The sequence below is a fragment of the Pristiophorus japonicus genome, chromosome 9 (genome assembly GCF_044704955.1).
Source record: "Pristiophorus japonicus isolate sPriJap1 chromosome 9, sPriJap1.hap1, whole genome shotgun sequence".
NCBI lineage: Eukaryota > Metazoa > Chordata > Chondrichthyes > Pristiophoridae > Pristiophorus > Pristiophorus japonicus.
This window is the reverse complement of record NC_091985.1, coordinates 211,577,908-211,595,680: the sequence shown is the minus strand read 5'-3', so window position 1 is coordinate 211,595,680 and position 17,773 is coordinate 211,577,908. Positions and strand designations below refer to the sequence as shown.

Sequence of the window (17,773 nt, the reverse complement as noted above, 5' to 3'; positions counted from 1 at the left end):
GATCCGCAGTCGGTCCGCAGATTGCTCACAATCTGCGACCAGTTTGAACTGGCCTCGGGAGTGAAGGTCAATTGCAGCAAAAGTGAGGCCATGTTCTTTGGCAACTGGGCCGACCGATCCTTTATTCCCTTCACCATTAAGCCAGATTACCTGAAGGTGTTGGGAATATGGTTCGGAGCGGACGGGGCATGCGCCAAAAACTTGGAATAGCGTATCGCCAAAGTGAAGCAAAAACTGGAATGGTGGAAGCTGTGCTTCCTCTCCATGGCAGGAAAGAACCTGGTCATCAGGAGTGAGCTACTCTCGGGGTTGCTACACGTGGCACAGGTCTGGCCCATCCCTCGCTCCTGTGCCGCGGCAGTCACCCGGGCCGTCTTCCACTTTGTCTGGAGGTCCAAAATGGACTGTGTCCGCAGAGACACAATGTACAAATCTCTGGACAGTGGTGGAAAGGATGTTCCGAACGTGGCCCTCATCCTGAGGGCCACCTTTGTGTGCGGTTGCATCAAGCTGTGCACAGACCCCCGGTACACAAACACCAAGTGTCACTACGTGCTGTGGTTCTACCTGTCCCCTTTGTTGCGAAGAATGGGCCTGTCCACGCTGCCGCAAAATGCCCGCACCAGTTGGACCATGCCTGTCCACCTGTCCTTCGTGGAAAATTTTTCACAAAAAACCCATTTGACTACAAAGCCATAAAACAGTGGTCAGCACGTAAGGTCCTGGACGCCCTACGAAAGAAGGAGAGGGTGGATCCTGTCGGGTGGTTCCCTGAGCAGACTGTCGAACTCGTTTGGCAGAACATCTCATCGCCAGAGCTTTCACACAAGCACCAAGACGTAGCTTGGTTGGCATTGAGGAGGGCCCTACCCGTCAGAGCGTTCATGCACAGCCGACGTCTCAGCAACACGGCATGGTGCCCCCGAGTCGGCTGCGGGTGGACAAGACTGTCACCCATCTCCTTCAGGATTGTGCCTTTGCAAGGCAGGTCTGGAAAGAGATGCAGTGGTTGCTGTCGAGGTTCATCCCAAGCAGCTCCATAACACAGGACTCTGTGCTCTACGGGCTGTTCCCAGGGACACTCACCGAGACAGACATCACCTGCTGCTGGAGGGCCATCAATTCGGTCAAAGACGCTCTTTGGTCTTGCCAAAACTTGCTGGTCTTCCAGAGCAAGGAGACGTCCACATCTGCGTGTTGCAGACTGACGCAAACCAAGATCCAGGACTACGTGCTGAGGGACGCACTAAAAATTGGTGCAGCCGCCGCAAAGGCACAGTGGGGAAGGGCCACCATTTAAAGCCCTTCTGCCACGGTAAACCCTGGGGCAGGAATCAGTTCAAAACTCCCCTCGGGCCGTACTTGGAACTTCTTTTTTGTGTACATGGAGCACCATGATCTGTAAACACCTATGTCGTGCCATGTACAATGCAAGGTCTGTTTCGTAATGCACGTTGAAAAGAAAAAAAAATTTAAATGTACCGTCACCCATTCCGTGTACTGTATAGTGACACATGTAATGTAATTTGGCGAATGTACTACAATGTATCCCGTATTGTACTGAATTGTACTTGAAATGAAAAGCAAGGAAATGTATCGAACGGAACTGCCGTCAGCAGCCAAATGTAGTGTGTGGGATTGCTGACCGCAGCTAAATGTACTGAACTGCTTTTGAATGTACTGTACACATTTTTATATGAATAAAGTACATTTTGAAATTTAACAAAATTCAGACCAATACAGTAACAAGTCTGGTTTATATCATTGAAATCAGTGAAATGGATACTAGACGTGGACAGTGCACGGCTCTGAGCTCTGTGTCTGCTCTCATTGTGTTAATGCTTCCTGTATGGGTGGGTGGGGTGGCTTGACCCATCCACCTCCATGGCACGAACCTGGTATTGCAGTACTTCCAGGAACGGTGCAGTGGCTCTAGGCCTTTTGGCTAAGAGCATTGGCGCAGAGTGATCCTTGAATGCGCCCAAGGTGACCTCTGGTTTGACAAAGAATTGGAACGATTGGCTACGAATTTCAAAAAAAAACTAAAACACGTTTGCTCAACCGCACTGATCCAAAATGTTTACCTTAAGCTTCAAATCACACCGAGAGAGAATAAAAACCCGAAGTAAAGTTGTACCGAAGAATTGGACACGTCACTGTAAACCCAGCCCACACAAAGCTCAAGCTCATTTACATACCCACAATGTTCTTCATAATACTTAGCAAGAAACTAAAATAAACTTCAGGTTTAACTGATTTTCACGGACACTGAAGTTTCCAGTTACTTTCCCTCGCGCTGTATTGATTTGTGGTAATATATCTTTTCTAGAAGTTAGTTCTAGCAGCTCAGCCCAACGTTAAAGAGGCAAGCCGTCGCTTGTGGGCGAGGAGCTGCGCGGGAATATTCAGTACCCTCTGGTTTCTCTTCAGATCGTATAAATCTTTCGTCTTTTACTAAAGATTTCCGTGGAGAGTAACATTCAGAGTTTTAATTAATTTTTCGAGGCTCTGCTTTAGTGGGGCTGTCTTATTGTTCAAAAACAGACTGATCTTTGCGTTATGTAGTAGGTGTGGCTTTGTACTGGTTGCGATGACTGCTGATGATTTGGCTATAGGTTCTACTTGTTGTAGTTGTGAATGTCGTAGTAAAGCACTTGTTTGTGGGAGTTAACTTGCCCACCTGGGGGTCGCCAGCTTTCAGAAGAATCTTAAAACTCCAGATTCCGAACTAAATCTTGGAGCGTGGGAGGATGCCTGTGCGTGGATTGTTTTCACGTGTAGTGGTCTTTGTACACCAGCCACCAGACAGGCTTGACAGAGCTAAACATAAGAAATAGGAGTAGGTAATATGGCTCTTCTTCTGCTCCGCTATTCAATAAGATCATGGCTGATCTGATCATGGACTCAGCTCCACTTCCCCGCCCGCTCCCCTTATCACTCAAGAAACTGTCTATTTCTGTCTTAAATTTATTCAATGTTCAAATTTCAACAGTTCTCCGAGGCAGCAAATTCCAGATTTATAAGCCTCTGAGAGAAGAAATTCCTTCTCATCTCTGGCGGCCCCTTATTCTAAGATTATGCCCTCTAGTTCTAGTCTCCCCCATCAGTGGAAACATCCTCTCTGCATCCACCTTGTCAAGCCCCCTCATAATTTTATACGTTTCAATACCATTACCTCTCATTCATCTGAATTCCAATGAGTAGAGGTCCAACCTACTCAACCTTTCCTCATAAGTCAACCCCCTCATCTCTGGAACCTTCTCTGAACTGCCTCCAAAGCAAGTATATCCTTTCGTAAATATGGAAACCAAAACTGCACGCAGTATTCCAGGTGTGGTCTCACCAATACTCTGTATAACTGTAGCGCAGTTCTAATCAACGGGTGGGAAACTGAAAGCTTTCTGATCAGATCTGGAGTCAGGCAAGGCTGTCCTCTCTCGTCTGTCTTGTTTGTGTGTTGTATCGAGCCCTTTGCCGGGTCCATTAGGAAGGATGCGGGCATTAGAGGGGTGACGATCCCAGGCAGCGGAGGCGCTCAGGTTAAGATCTCTCTGTATGTGGATGATGTGGCCATCTTTTGCTTGGATCCGCAGTCGGTCCGCAGATTGCTCACAATCTGCAACCAGTTTGAACTGGCCTTGGGAGTGAAGGTCAATCGCAGCAAAAGTGAGGCCATGTTCTTTGGCAACTGACCGATCCTTTATCCCCTTCACCGTTAAGCCAGATTACCTGAAGGTGTTGGGAAAATGGTTCGGAGCGGACGGGGCATGCGCCAAAAACCTGGAAGAGCGTATCGTCAAAGTGATGCAAAAACTGGGATGGTGGAAGCTGCGCTTCCTCTCCATGGCAGGAAAGAACCTGGTCATCAGGAGTGAGGTGCTCTCGGGTTTGCTGCATGTGGCACAGGTCTGGCCCATCTCTCGCTCCTGTGCCACGGCAGTCACCCGGGCCGTCTTCCACTTTGTCTGGAGGTCCAAAATGGAGCGTGTCTGCAGAGATACAATGTACAAATCTCTGGACAGTGGAAGAAAGGATGTTCCGAACGTGGCCCTCATCCTGAATGCCACCTTTGTGTGCGGCTGCATCAAGCTGTGCACAGACCCCCAGTACGCAAACACCAAGTGTCACTACGTGCTGAGTTTCTACCTGTCCCCATTGTTGCCTGTCCACCTGTCCTTCGTGGAAAAGTTTTTCACAAAAAACCCCTTTGACCACAAGGCCATAAAACAGTGGTCAGCACGTAACATCCTGGACGCCCTACGAAAGAAGCTGAGGGTGGACCCTGTCGGGTGGTTCGCTGAGCGGACTGTCGAACTCGTTTGGCAGAACGTCTTATCGCCAGAGCTTTCACACAAGCACCAAGACGTAGCTTGGTTGGCGGTGAGGAGGGCCCTACCCGTCAGAGCGTTCATGCACAGCCGACGTCTCAGCAACACGGCACAGTGCCCCCGAGTCGACTGCAGGGCGGACGAGACTGTCACCCATCTCCTTCAGGATTGCGCCTTCGCAAGGCAGGTTTGGAAAGAGATGCAGTAGTTTCTGTCGAGGTTCATCCCAAGCAGCTCCGGAACACAAGTCTCTGTGCTCTACGGACTGTTCCCAGGGACACACACTGAGACAGACATCCCTGCTGCTGGAGGGTCATCAACTCAGTCAAAGACGCTCTTTGGTCTTGCCGAAACTTGCTGGTCTTCCAGAGCAAGGAGATGTCCATGTCTGCGTGTTGCAGACTGGTGCAATCCAAGATCCAGGACTACGTGCTGAGGGACGCACTTAAAATTGGTGCAGCTGCCGCAAAGGCACGGTGGGGAAGGGCCACAGTTTAAAGCCCTTCTGCCACGATAAACCCGGGGGCAGGAATCTGTTCAAAACTCCCCTCGGGCCGTACTTGTAACTTCTTTTTTGTGTACATGGAGCACCATCATCTATAAACACCTGTGTAGTGCCATGTACAATGCAAGTCTGTTTGATAATGCACGTTGAAAAGAAAATATGTAAATGTACCATCAGCCATTCCGTGTACTGTATAGTGACACATGTAATGTAATTTGTCGAATGTACTACAATGTATCCCGTATTGTACCGAATTGTACTTGAAATGAAAAGCAAGGAAATGTATCGAATGGAACTGCTGTCAGCACCCAAATGTAGTGTATGGGATTGCTGACCGCAGCTAAATGTACTGAACTGCTTTTGAATGTACTGTACAAATTTTTATATGAATAAAGTATATTTTGAAAGAAAAAAAAAGACCAGTATGCCAGCCCAGGTGAAGTAGACTTTTACATTGAAAATCTATGTTTGCAGGAACCGGCCACTGGACAGGTCTCCAACGTAAAGAACAGTTTATTTGAAATGTAAATGTTTTGAACTGTAACCTGTAACTTAAACATAGATTTAAAAATTGCATCTATTAACGTGCGTAGCGTAAAATCCACTACACAATGTGTTTCCACCTTGGGCTACCTCGCCAAGGTCAAAGCAGACCTGCTGTTCTTGCAGGAGTGCAGGCTGCTGCACTTCAGCAGTTACCGGCAGTGGTCACGATGGTGGGCCCATGGACCATCCATATGGTCAGGAGGCAACGACTGCTGGTCTTCCGGCCTAGGCATTCTGCTGTGGGGAGGCCACTTCACCATCACTGAAGTTAAGGAGGTGGTGGGCATCCGCCTCCTCGTAGCAGATGTAATGTACAAAAATTAACGTGTATGTCTCGCCTCTCAGAAGCGAGTGGCTGGCCCTCTTCCAGCAGCTCACACTGCTGCTGGCGACGACCAGGCCGGTCATTCTGGGTGGTGACTTCAACTGCATCATCGATGCGGCTGGACGATCCAGCAGAGCCGACAGCAAACTGGACGCCACGTCCAAACTCCTGATGGATGCTGTAAAAGACGCCAAGCTGTGCGACATCTTCAGCAACCCTGCAGACGGAGCACCGCGCAGATACACCTGGCCGAGACCAGACGGGTCCGTCCGTTCCAGAATAGACTTCCTGTTTGTGTCCCACACGCTCAAGGTCAGATCCACCGATGTCACACTGGTGTTCTTCTCTGACCACTGCCTCCTACTGGCCGACTTTTGCCCACAGGAAAACCAGAAAGTTGGCAGAGGGATATGGAAGCTGAACGTGAAACTGTTGACTCCGGAAAATGTGGAGGAACTCAAGAGGGATTACAAAGGTTGGAGAACCGTAAAACCCCTCTGCGATTCCCCGATGCACTGGTGGGAAACAATCAAGACAAACATCAAGAGGTTTTTCATCCGCAATGGTGTTCAGGAGGCGAGAGGGAGACAGAGGGAATTGTCCCAACTCCAGAAGAGCATGCAAAACCTGCTCCTGTTGCAGTCGATGGGAGTCGATGTCGCGGAGGAACTCGAAGAGGTGAAAGGCCAGCAAGTCTTGCTCTTTGTCTCAGAGTCCTCCAAAATCATTTCCGCTCCAGAGTCCGCTCCATCGAGCAGGATGAGATATGTTCGCGCTTCTTCTTCCAAAAGGTACACAGGGGGAGCTCTGTGATCACCAGCCTAAAGGGAGAAGACGGTTCTGTGACGTTTTCGCAGCCTGACATGCTGAGGATCAGCAAATCCTTCTATGCCAGGCTGTACGACGTCAAGCCCACAGACCACACGGCCTCCCAGTCGTTCCTGTCATCTATCACGGAGGTCCTAAACGACAGCGAGCAGGAGAGTCTGGACCACCCGCTAACTCTGGATGAGATGACAAAGGCCGTCTGGTCCCTTGCAACGAGTAAAACTCCCAGAAGCGATGGCTTACCGGTCGAGTTGTATTCGGCTCTGTGGGACTGGATGGGCCCAGACCTGCTGGAAGTGTACGAGGGTATGCTTCTGGCTGGCAGTATGTCAGAATCGATGAGGAAAGGCATCATCACCCTCATCTACAAGCAGAAGGGGGAGAGGGAGGAAATCAAAAACTGGCGGCCCATTTTACTGCTCAATGTGGACTACAAGATCCTGGCAAAGGTCATCGCCAACAGGCGCAAGTTTGCTCTTGAGCTGGTGATTCACCCGGACCAGACCTGCGCTGTCCCTGGCAGGAAGATCTCTGATAGCCTGGTGCTACTCAGGGATACAATCGCCTACGTGCAGGACAGTGGGGTGGACACCTGCTTAATCAGCTTAGAGCAGGAGAAGGCCTTTGACAGGATATCGCACACGTACCTGATGGACGTGCTCTCCAAAATGGGGTTTGGGGCGGGTATCCGCAATTGGATCCAACTGCTCTACAGAGACATCAGTAGCGCAGTTCTAATCAGCGGTGGGAAACTGAAAGCTTTACGATCAGATCTGGAGTCAGGCAAGGCTGTCCTCTCTCGTCTCTTGTTTGTGTGTTGTATCGAGCCCTTTGCCGGGTCCATCAGGAAGGATGCAGGCATTAGAGGGGTGACGATCCCAGGCAGCAGAGGCGCTCAGGTCAAGACCTCCCTGTACATGGATGACGTAGCCATCTTTTGCTCGGATCCGCAGTCGGTCCGCAGATTGCTCACAATCTGCGACCAGTTTGAACTGGCCTCGGGAGTGAAGGTCAATTGCAGCAAAAGTGAGGCCATGTTCTTTGGCAACTGGGCCGACCGATCCTTTATTCCCTTCACCATTAAGCCAGATTACCTGAAGGTGTTGGGAATATGGTTCGGAGCGGACGGGGCATGCGCCAAAAACTTGGAATAGCATATCGCTAAAGTGAAGCAAAAACTGGAATGGTGGAAGCTGTGCTTCCTCTCCATGGCAGGAAAGAACCTGGTCATCAGGAGTGAGCTACTCTCGGGGTTGCTACACATGGCACAGGTCTGGCCCATCCCTCGCTCCTGTGCCGCGGCAGTCACCCGGGCCGTCTTCCACTTTGTCTGGAGGTCCAAAATGGACTGTGTCCGCAGAGACACAATGTACAAATCTCTGGACAGTGGTGGAAAGGATGTTCCGAACGTGGCCCACATCCTGAGGGCCACCTTTGTGTGCGGTTGCATCAAGCTGTGCACAGACCCCCGGTACACAAACACCAAGTGTCACTACGTGCTGTGGTTCTACCTGTCCCCTTTGTTGCGAAGAATGGGCCTGTCCACGCTGCCGCAAAATGCCCGCACCAGTTGGACCATGCCTGTCCACCTGTCCTTCGTGGAAAAGTTTTCACAAAAAACCCATTTGACCACAAAGCCATAAAACAGTGGTCAGCACGTAAGGTCCTGGACGCCCTACGAAAGAAGGAGAGGGTGGATCCTGTCGGGTGGTTCCCTGAGCAGACTGTCGAACTCGTTTGGCAGAACATCTCATCGCCAGAGCTTTCACACAAGCACCAAGACGTAACTTGGTTGGCAGTGAGGAGGGCCCTACCCGTCAGAGCGTTCATGCACAGCCGACGTCTCAGCAACACGGCATGGTGCCCCCGAGTCGGCTGCGGGTGGACAAGACTGTCACCCATCTCCTTCAGGATTGTGCCTTTGCAAGGCAGGTCTGGAAAGAGATGCAGTGGTTGCTGTCGAGGTTCATCCCAAGCAGCTCCATAACACAGGACTCTGTGCTCTACGGGCTGTTCCCAGGGACACGCACCGAGACAGACATCACCTGCTGCTGGAGGGCCATCAATTCGGTCAAAGACGCTCTTTGGTCTTGCCAAAACTTGCTGGTCTTCCAGAGCAAGGAGACGTCCACATCTGCGTGTTGCAGACTGACGCAAACCAAGATCCAGGACTACGTGCTGAGGGACGCACTAAAAATTGGTGCAGCCGCCGCAAAGGCACAGTGGGGAAGGGCCACCATTTAAAGCCCTTCTGCCACGGTAAACCCTGGGGCAGGAATCAGTTCAAAACTCCCCTCGGGCCGTACTTGGAACTTCTTTTTTGTGTACATGGAGCACCATGATCTGTAAACACCTATGTCGTGCCATGTACAATGCAAGGTCTGTTTCGTAATGCACGTTGAAAAGAAAAAAAAATTTAAATGTACCGTCACCCATTCCGTGTACTGTATAGTGACACATGTAATGTAATTTGGCGAATGTACTACAATGTATCCCGTATTGTACCGAATTGTACTTGAAATGAAAAGCAAGGAAATGTATCGAACGGAACTGCCGTCAGCAGCCAAATGTAGTGTGTGGGATTGCTGACCGCAGCTAAATGTACTGAACTGCTTTTGAATGTACTGTACAAATTTTTATATGAATAAAGTACATTTTGAAATTTAACAAAATTCAGACCAATACAGTAACAAGTCTGGTTTATATCATTGAAATCAGTGAAATGGATACTAGATGTGGACAGTGCACGGCTCTGAGCTCTGTGTCTGCTCTCATTGTGTTAATGCTTCCTGTATGGGTGGGTGGGGTGGCTTGACCCATCCACCTCCATGGCACGAACCTGGTATTGCAGTACTTCCAGGAACGGTGCAGTGGCTCTAGGCCTTTTGGCTAAGAGCATTGGCGCAGAGTGATCCTTGAATGCGCCCAAGGTGACCTCTGGCGTTTGTGATTTGACAAAGAATTGGAACGATTGGCTACGAATTTCAAAAAAAAACTAAAACACGTTTGCTCACGAGCAGAAACCGCACTGATCCAAAATGTTTACCTTAAGCTTCAAATCACACCGAGAGAGAATAAAAACCCGAAGTAAAGTTGTACCGAAGAATTGGACACGTCACTGTAAACCCAGCCCACACAAAGCTCAAGCTCATTTACATACCCACAATGTTCTTCATAATACTTAGCAAGAAACTAAAATAAACTTCAGGTTTAACTGATTTTCACGGACACTGAAGTTTCCAGTTACTTTCCCTCGCGCTGTATTGATTTGTGGTAATATATCTTTTCTAGAAGTTAGTTCTAGCGGCTCAGCCCAACGTTAAAGAGGCAAGCCGTCGCTTGTGGGCGAGGAGCTGCGCGGGAACAATTAGTACCCTCTGGTTTCTCTTCAGATCGTATAAATCTTTCGCCTTTTACTAAAGATTTCCGTGGAGAGTAACATTCAGAGTTTTAATTAATTTTTCGAGGCTCTGCTTTAGTGGGGCTGTCTTATTGTTCAAAAACGGACTGATTTTTGCGTTATGTAGTAGGTGTGGCTTTGTACTGGTTGCGATGACTGCTGATGATTTGGCTATTGGTTCTACTTGTTGTAGTTGTGAATGTCGTAGTAAAGCACTTGTTTGTGGGAGTTAACTTGCCCACCTGGGGGTCGCCAGCTTTCAGAAGAATCTTAAAACTCCAGATTCCGAACCAAGTCTTGGAGCGTGGGAGGATGCCTGTGCGTGGATTGTTTTCACGTGTAGTGGTCTTTGTACACCAGCCACCAGACAGGCTTGACAGAGCTAAACATAAGAAATAGGAGTAGGTAATATGGCTCTTCTTCTGCTCCGCTATTCAATAAGATCATGGCTGATCTGATCATGGACTCAGCTCCACTTCCCCGCCCGCTCCCCTTATCACTCAAGAAACTGTCTATTTCTGTCTTAAATTTATTCAATGTTCAAATTTCAACAGTTCTCCGAGGCAGCAAATTCCAGATTTATAAGCCTCTGAGAGAAGAAATTCCTTCTCATCTCTGGCGGCCCCTTATTCTAAGATTATGCCCTCTAGTTCTAGTCTCCCCCATCAGTGGAAACATCCTCTCTGCATCCACCTTGTCAAGCCCCCTCATAATTTTATACGTTTCAATACCATTACCTCTCATTCATTTGAATTCCAATGAGTAGAGGTCCAACCTACTCAACCTTTCCTCATAAGTCAACCCCCTCATCTCTGGAACCTTCTCTGAACTGCCTCCAAAGCAAGTATATCCTTTCGTAAATATGGAAACCAAAACTGCACGCAGTATTCCAGGTGTGGTCTCACCAATACTCTGTATAACTGTAGCGCAGTTCTAATCAACGGGTGGGAAACTGAAAGCTTTCTGATCAGATCTGGAGTCAGGCAAGGCTGTCCTCTCTCGTCTGTCTTGTTTGTGTGTTGTATCGAGCCCTTTGCCGGGTCCATTAGGAAGGATGCGGGCATTAGAGGGGTGACGATCCCAGGCAGCGGAGGCGCTCAGGTTAAGACCTCTCTGTATGTGGATGATGTGGCCATCTTTTGCTCGGATCCGCAGTCGGTCCGCAGATTGCTCACAATCTGCAACCAGTTTGAACTGGCCTTGGGAGCGAAGGTCAATCGCAGCAAAAGTGAGGCCCTGTTTTTTGGCAACTGACCGATCCTTTATCCCCTTGACCGTTAAGCCAGATTACCTGAAGGTGTTGGGAATATGGTTCGGAGCGGACGGGGCATGCGCCAAAAACCTGGAAGAGCGTATCGTCAAAGTGATGCAAAAACTGGGATGGTGGAAGCTGCGCTTCCTCTCCATGGCAGGAAAGAACCTGGTCATCAGGAGTGAGGTGCTCTCGGGTTTGCTGCATGTGGCACAGGTCTGGCCCATCTCTCGCTCCTGTGCCACGGCAGTCACCCGGGCCGTCTTCCACTTTGTCTGGAGGTCCAAAATGGAGCGTGTCCGCAGAGATACAATGTACAAATCTCTGGACAGTGGAAGAAAGGATGTTCCGAACGTGGCCCTCATCCTGATGGCCACCTTTGTGTGCGGCTGCATCAAGCTGTGCACAGACCCCCAGTACGCAAACACCAAGTGTCACTACGTGCTGAGTTTCTACCTGTCCCCATTGTTGCCTGTCCACCTGTCCTTCGTGGAAAAGTTTTTCACAAAAAACCCCTTTGACCACAAGGCCATAAAACAGTGGTCAGCACGTAACATCCTGGACGCCCTACGAAAGAAGCCGAGGGTGGACCCTGTCGGGTGGTTCGCTGAGCGGACTGTCGAACTCGTTTGGCAGAACGTCCTATCGCCAGAGCTTTCACACAAGCACCAAGACATAGCTTGGTTGGCGGTGAGGAGGGCCCTACCCATCAGAACGTTCATGCACAGCCGATGTCTCAGCAACACGGCACAGTGCCCCCGAGTCGACTGCAGGGCGGACGAGACTGTCACCCATCTCCTTCAGGATTGTGCCTTCGCAAGGCAGGTTTGGAAAGAGATGCAGTAGTTTCTGTCGAGGTTCATCCCAAGCAGCTCCGGAACACAAGTCTCTGTGCTCTACGGACTGTTCCCAGGGACACACACTGAGACAGACATCCCTGCTGCTGGAGGGTCATCAACTCAGTCAAAGACGTTCTTTGGTCTTGCCGAAACTTGCTGGTCTTCCAGAGCAAGGAGATGTCCATGTCTGCGTGTTGCAGACTGGTGCAATCCAAGATCCAGGACTACGTGCTGAGGGACGCACTTAAAATTGGTGCAGCTGCCGCAAAGGCACGGTGGGGAAGGGCCACAGTTTAAAGCCCTTCTGCCACGATAAACCCGGGGGCAGGAATCTGTTCAAAACTCCCCTCGGGCCGTACTTGTAACTTCTTTTTTGTGTACATGGAGCACCATCATCTATAAACACCTATGTAGTGCCATGTACAATGCAAGGTCTGTTTCATAATGCACGTTGAAAAGAAAATATGTAAATGTACCATCAGCCATTCCGTGTCCTGTATAGTGACACATGTAATGTAATTTGTCGAATGTACTACAATGTATCCCGTATTGTACCGAATTGTACTTGAAATGAAAAGCAAGGAAATGTATCGAATGGAACTGCTGTCAGCACCCAAATGTAGTGTATGGGATTGCTGACCGCAGCTAAATGTACTGAACTGCTTTTGAATGTACTGTACAAATTTTTATATGAATAAAGTATATTTTGAAATTAAAAAAAAGACCAGTATGCCAGCCCAGGTGAAGTAGACTTTTACATTGAAAATCTATGTTTGCAGGAACCGGCCACTGGACAGGTCTCCAACGTAAAGGACAGTTTATTTGAAATGTAAATGTTTTGAACTGTAACCTGTAACTTAACCATAGATTTAAAAATTGCATCTATTAACGTGCGTAGCGTAAAATCCACTACACGAAATGTTTCCACCTTGGGCTACCCTGCCAAGGTCAAAGCAGACCTGCTGTTCTTGCAGGAGTGCAGGCTGCTGCACTTCAGCAGTTACCGGCAGTGGTCACGATGGTGGGCCCATGGACCATCCATATGGTCAGGAGGCAACGACTGCTGGTCTTCCGGCCTAGGCATTCTGCTGTGGGGAGGCCACTTCACCATCACTGAAGTTAAGGAGGTGGTGGGCATCCGCCTCCTCGTAGCAGATGTAATGTACAAAAATTAACGTGTATGTCTCGCCTCTCAGAAGCGAGTGGCTGGCCCTCTTCCAGCAGCTCACACTGCTGCTGGCGACGACCAGGCCGGTCATTCTGGGTGGTGACTTCAACTGCATCATCGATGCGGCTGGACGATCCAGCAGAGCCGACAGCAAACTGGACGCCACGTCCAAACTCCTGATGGATGCTGTAAAAGACGCCAAGCTGTGCGACATCTTCAGCAACCCTGCAGACGGAGCACCGCGCAGATACACCTGGCCGAGACCAGACGGGTCCGTCCGTTCTAGAATAGACTTCCTTATTGTGTCCCACACGCTCAAGGTCAGATCCACCGATGTCACACTGGTGTTCTTCTCTGACCACTGCCTCCTACTGGCCGACTTTTGCCCACAGGAAAACCAGAAAGTTGGCAGAGGGATATGGAAGCTGAACGTGAAACTGTTGACTCCGGAAAACGTGGAGGAACTCAAGAGGGATTACAAAGGTTGGAGAACCGTAAAACCCCTCTGCGATTCCCCGATGCACTAGTGGGAAACAATCAAGACAAACATCAAGAGGTTTTTCATCCGCAATGGTGTTCAGGAGGCGAGAGGGAGACAGAAGGAATTGTCCCAACTCCAGAAGAGCATGCAAAACCTGCTCCTGTTGCAGTCGATGGGAGTCGATGTCGCGGAGGAACTCGAAGAGGTGAAAGGCCAGAAAGTCTTGCTCTTTGTCTCAGAGTCCTCCAAAATCATTTCCGCTCCAGAGTCCGCTCCATCGAGCAGGATGAGACATGTTCGCGCTTCTTCTTCCAAAAGGTACACAGGGGGAGCTCTGTGATCACCAGCCTAAAGGGAGAAGACGGTTCTGTGACGTTTTCGCAGCCTGACATGCTGAGGATCAGCAAATCCTTCTATGCCAGGCTGTACGACGTCAAGCCCACAGGCCACACGGCCTCCCAGTCGTTCCTGTCGTCTATCACGGAGGTCCTAAACGACAGCGAGCAGGAGAGTCTGGACCACCCGCTAACTCTGGATGAGATGACAAAGGCCGTCTGGTCCCTTGCAACGAGTAAAACTCCCAGAAGCGATGGCTTACCGATCGAGTTGTATTCGGCTCTGTGGGACTGGATGGGCCCAGACCTGCTGGAAGTGTACGAGGGTATGCTTCTGGCTGGCAGTATGTCAGAATGGATGAGGAAAGGCATCATCACCCTCATCTACAAGCAGAAGGGGGAGAGGGAGGAAATCAAAAACTGGCGGCCCATTTTACTGCTCAATGTGGACTACAAGATCCTGGCAAAGGTCATCGCCAACAGGCGCAAGTTTGCTCTTGAGCTGGTGATTCACCCGGACCAGACCTGCGCTGTCCCTGGCAGGAAGATCTCTGATAGCCTGGTGCTACTCAGGGATACGATCGCCTACGTGCAGGACAGTGGGGTGGACACCTGCTTAATCAGCTTAGAACAGGAGAAGGCCTTTGACAGGATATCGCACACGTACCTGATGGACGTGCTCTCCAAAATGGGGTTTGGGGCGGGTATCCGCAATTGGATCCAACTGCTCTACAGAGACATCAGTAGCGCAGTTCTAATCAGCGGGTGGGAAACTGAAAGCTTTACGATCAGATCTGGAGTCAGGCAAGGCTGTCCTCTCTCGTCTGTCTTGTTTGTGTGTTGTATCGAGCCCTTTGACGGGTCCATCAGGAAGGATGCAGGCATTAGAGGGGTGACGATCCCAGGCAGCAGAGGCGCTCAGGTCAAGACCTCCCTGTACATGGATGACGTAGCCATCTTTTGCTCGGATCCGCAGTCGGTCCGCAGATTGCTCACAATCTGCGACCAGTTTGAACTGGCCTCGGGAGTGAAGGTCAATTGCAGCAAAAGTGAGGCCTTGTTCTTTGGCAACTGGGCCGACCGATCCTTTATTCCCTTCACCATTAAGCCAGATTACCTGAAGGTGTTGGGAATATGGTTCGGAGCGGACGGGGCATGTGCCAAAAACTTGGAATAGCGTATCGCCAAAGTGAAGCAAAAACTGGAATGGTGGAAGCTGTGCTTCCTCTCCATGGCAGGAAAGAACCTGGTCATCAGGAGTGAGCTACTCTCGGGGTTGCTACACGTGGCACAGGTCTGGCCCATCCCTCGCTCCTGTGCCGCGCGAGTCACCCGGGCCGTCTTCCACTTTGTCTGGAGGTCCAAAATGGACTGTGTTCGCAGAGACACAATGTACAAATCTCTGGACAGTGGTGGAAAGGATGTTCCGAACGTGGCCCTCATCCTGAGGGCCACCTTTGTGTGCGGTTGCATCAAGCTGTGCACAGACCCCCGGTACACAAACACCAAGTGTCACTACGTGCTGTGGTTCTACCTGTCCCCTTTGTTGCGAAGAATGGGCCTGTCCACGCTGCCGCAAAATGCCCGCACCAGTTGGACCATGCCTGTCCACCTGTCCTTCGTGGAAAATTTTTCACAAAAAACCCATTTGACCACAAAGCCATAAAACAGTGGTCAGCACGTAAGGTCCTGGACGCCCTACGAAAGAAGGAGAGGGTGGATCCTGTCGGGTGGTTCCTTGAGCGGACTGTCGAACTCGTTTGGCAGAACATCTCATCGCCAGAGCTTTCACACAAGCACCAAGACGTAGCTTGGTTGGCAGTGAGGAGGGCCCTACCCGTCAGAGCGTTCATGCACAGCCGACGTCTCAGCAACACGGCATGGTGCCCCCGAGTCGGCTGCGGGTGGACAAGACTGTCACCCATCTCCTTCAGGATTGTGCCTTTGCAAGGCAGGTCTGGAAAGAGATGCAGTGGTTGCTGTCGAGGTTCATCCCAAGCAGCTCCATAACACAGGACTCTGTGCTCTATGGGCTGTTCCCAGGGACACGCACCGAGACAGACATCACCTGCTGCTGGAGGGCCATCAATTCGGTCAAAGACGCTCTTTGGTCTTGCCAAAACTTGCTGGTCTTCCAGAGCAAGGAGACGTCCACATCTGCGTGTTGCAGACTGACGCAAACCAAGATCCAGGACTACGTGCTGAGGGACGCACTAAAAATTGGTGCAGCCGCCGCAAAGGCACAGTGGGGAAGGGCCACCATTTAAAGCCCTTCTGCCACGGTAAACCCTGGGGCAGGAATCAGTTCAAAACTCCCCTCGGGCCGTACTTGGAACTTCTTTTTTGTGTACATGGAGCACCATGATCTGTAAACACCTATGTCGTGCCATGTACAATGCAAGGTCTGTTTCGTAATGCACGTTGAAAAGAAAAAAAAAATTAAATGTACCGTCACCCATTCCGTGTACTGTATAGTGACACATGTAATGTAATTTGGCGAATGTACTACAATGTATCCCGTATTGTACCGAATTGTACTTGAAATGAAAAGCAAGGAAATGTATCGAACGGAACTGCCGTCAGCAGCCAAATGTAGTGTGTGGGATTGCTGACCGCAGCTAAATGTACTGAACTGCTTTTGAATGTACTGTACAAATTTTTATATGAATAAAGTACATTTTGAAATTTAACAAAATTCAGACCAATACAGTAACAAGTCTGGTTTATATCATTGAAATCAGTGAAATGGATACTAGACGTGGACAGTGCACGGCTCTGAGCTCTGTGTCTGCTCTCATTGTGTTAATGCTTCCTGTATGGGTGGGTGGGGTGGCTTGACCCATCCACCTCCATGGCACGAACCTGGTATTGCAGTACTTCCAGGAACGGTGCAGTGGCTCTCGGCCTTTTGGCTAAGAGCATTGGCGCAGAGTGATCCTTGAATGCGCCCAAGGTGACCTCTGGCGTTTGTGATTTGACAAAGAATTGGAACGATTGGCTACGAATTTCAAAAAAAAACTAAAACACGTTTGCTCACGAGCAGAAACCGCACTGATCCAAAATGTTTACCTTAAGCTTCAAATCACACCGAGAGAGAATAAAAACCCGAAGTAAAGTTGTACCGAAGAATTGGACACGTCACTGTAAACCCAGCCCACACAAAGCTCAAGCTCATTTACATACCGACAATGTTCTTCATAATACTAGCAAGAAACTAAAATAAACTTCAGGTTTAACTGATTTTCACGGACACTGAAGTTTCCAGTTACTTTCCCTCGCGCTGTATTGATTTGTGGTAATATATCTTTTCTAGAAGTTAGTTCTAGCGGCTCAGCCCAACGTTAAAGAGGCAAGCCGTCGCTTGTGGGCGAGGAGCTGCGCGGGAACAATCAGTACCCTCTGGTTTCTCTTCAGATCGTATAAATCTTTCGCCTTTTACTAAAGATTTCCGTGGAGAGTAACATTCAGAGTTTTAATTAATTTTTCGAGGCTCTGCTTTAGTGGGGCTGTCTTATTGTTCAAAAACAGACTGATCTTTGCGTTATGTAGTAGGTGTGGCTTTGTACTGGTTGCGATGACTGCTGATGATTTGGCTATTGGTTCTACTTGTTGTAGTTGTGAATGTCGTAGTAAAGCACTTGTTTGTGGGAGTTAACTTGCCCACCTGGGGGTCGCCAGCTTTCAGAAGAATCTTAAAACTCCAGATTCCGAACTAAATCTTGGAGCGTGGGAGGATGCCTGTGCGTGGATTGTTTTCACGTGTAGT

The 17,773-nt window shown here is 49.6% G+C and overlaps 3 non-coding genes across 3 annotated transcripts; all 3 read left to right on the top strand.

The window, feature by feature from the left end:
* The first annotated feature begins 2,410 nt into the window (after nucleotides 1–2,410).
* On the top strand, nucleotides 2,411–2,524 carry LOC139274471 (U5 spliceosomal RNA). The gene has a single exon (XR_011595529.1). It is a non-coding gene; the product is annotated as a U5 spliceosomal RNA (small nuclear RNA).
* A 7,380-nt stretch (nucleotides 2,525–9,904) lies between these two features.
* Nucleotides 9,905–10,018, top strand: LOC139274451 (U5 spliceosomal RNA). The gene has a single exon (XR_011595509.1). It is a non-coding gene; the product is annotated as a U5 spliceosomal RNA (small nuclear RNA).
* Nucleotides 10,019–17,401: 7,383 nt separating this feature from the next.
* On the top strand, nucleotides 17,402–17,515 carry LOC139274450 (U5 spliceosomal RNA). The gene has a single exon (XR_011595508.1). It is a non-coding gene; the product is annotated as a U5 spliceosomal RNA (small nuclear RNA).
* Nucleotides 17,516–17,773: the final 258 nt, after the last annotated feature.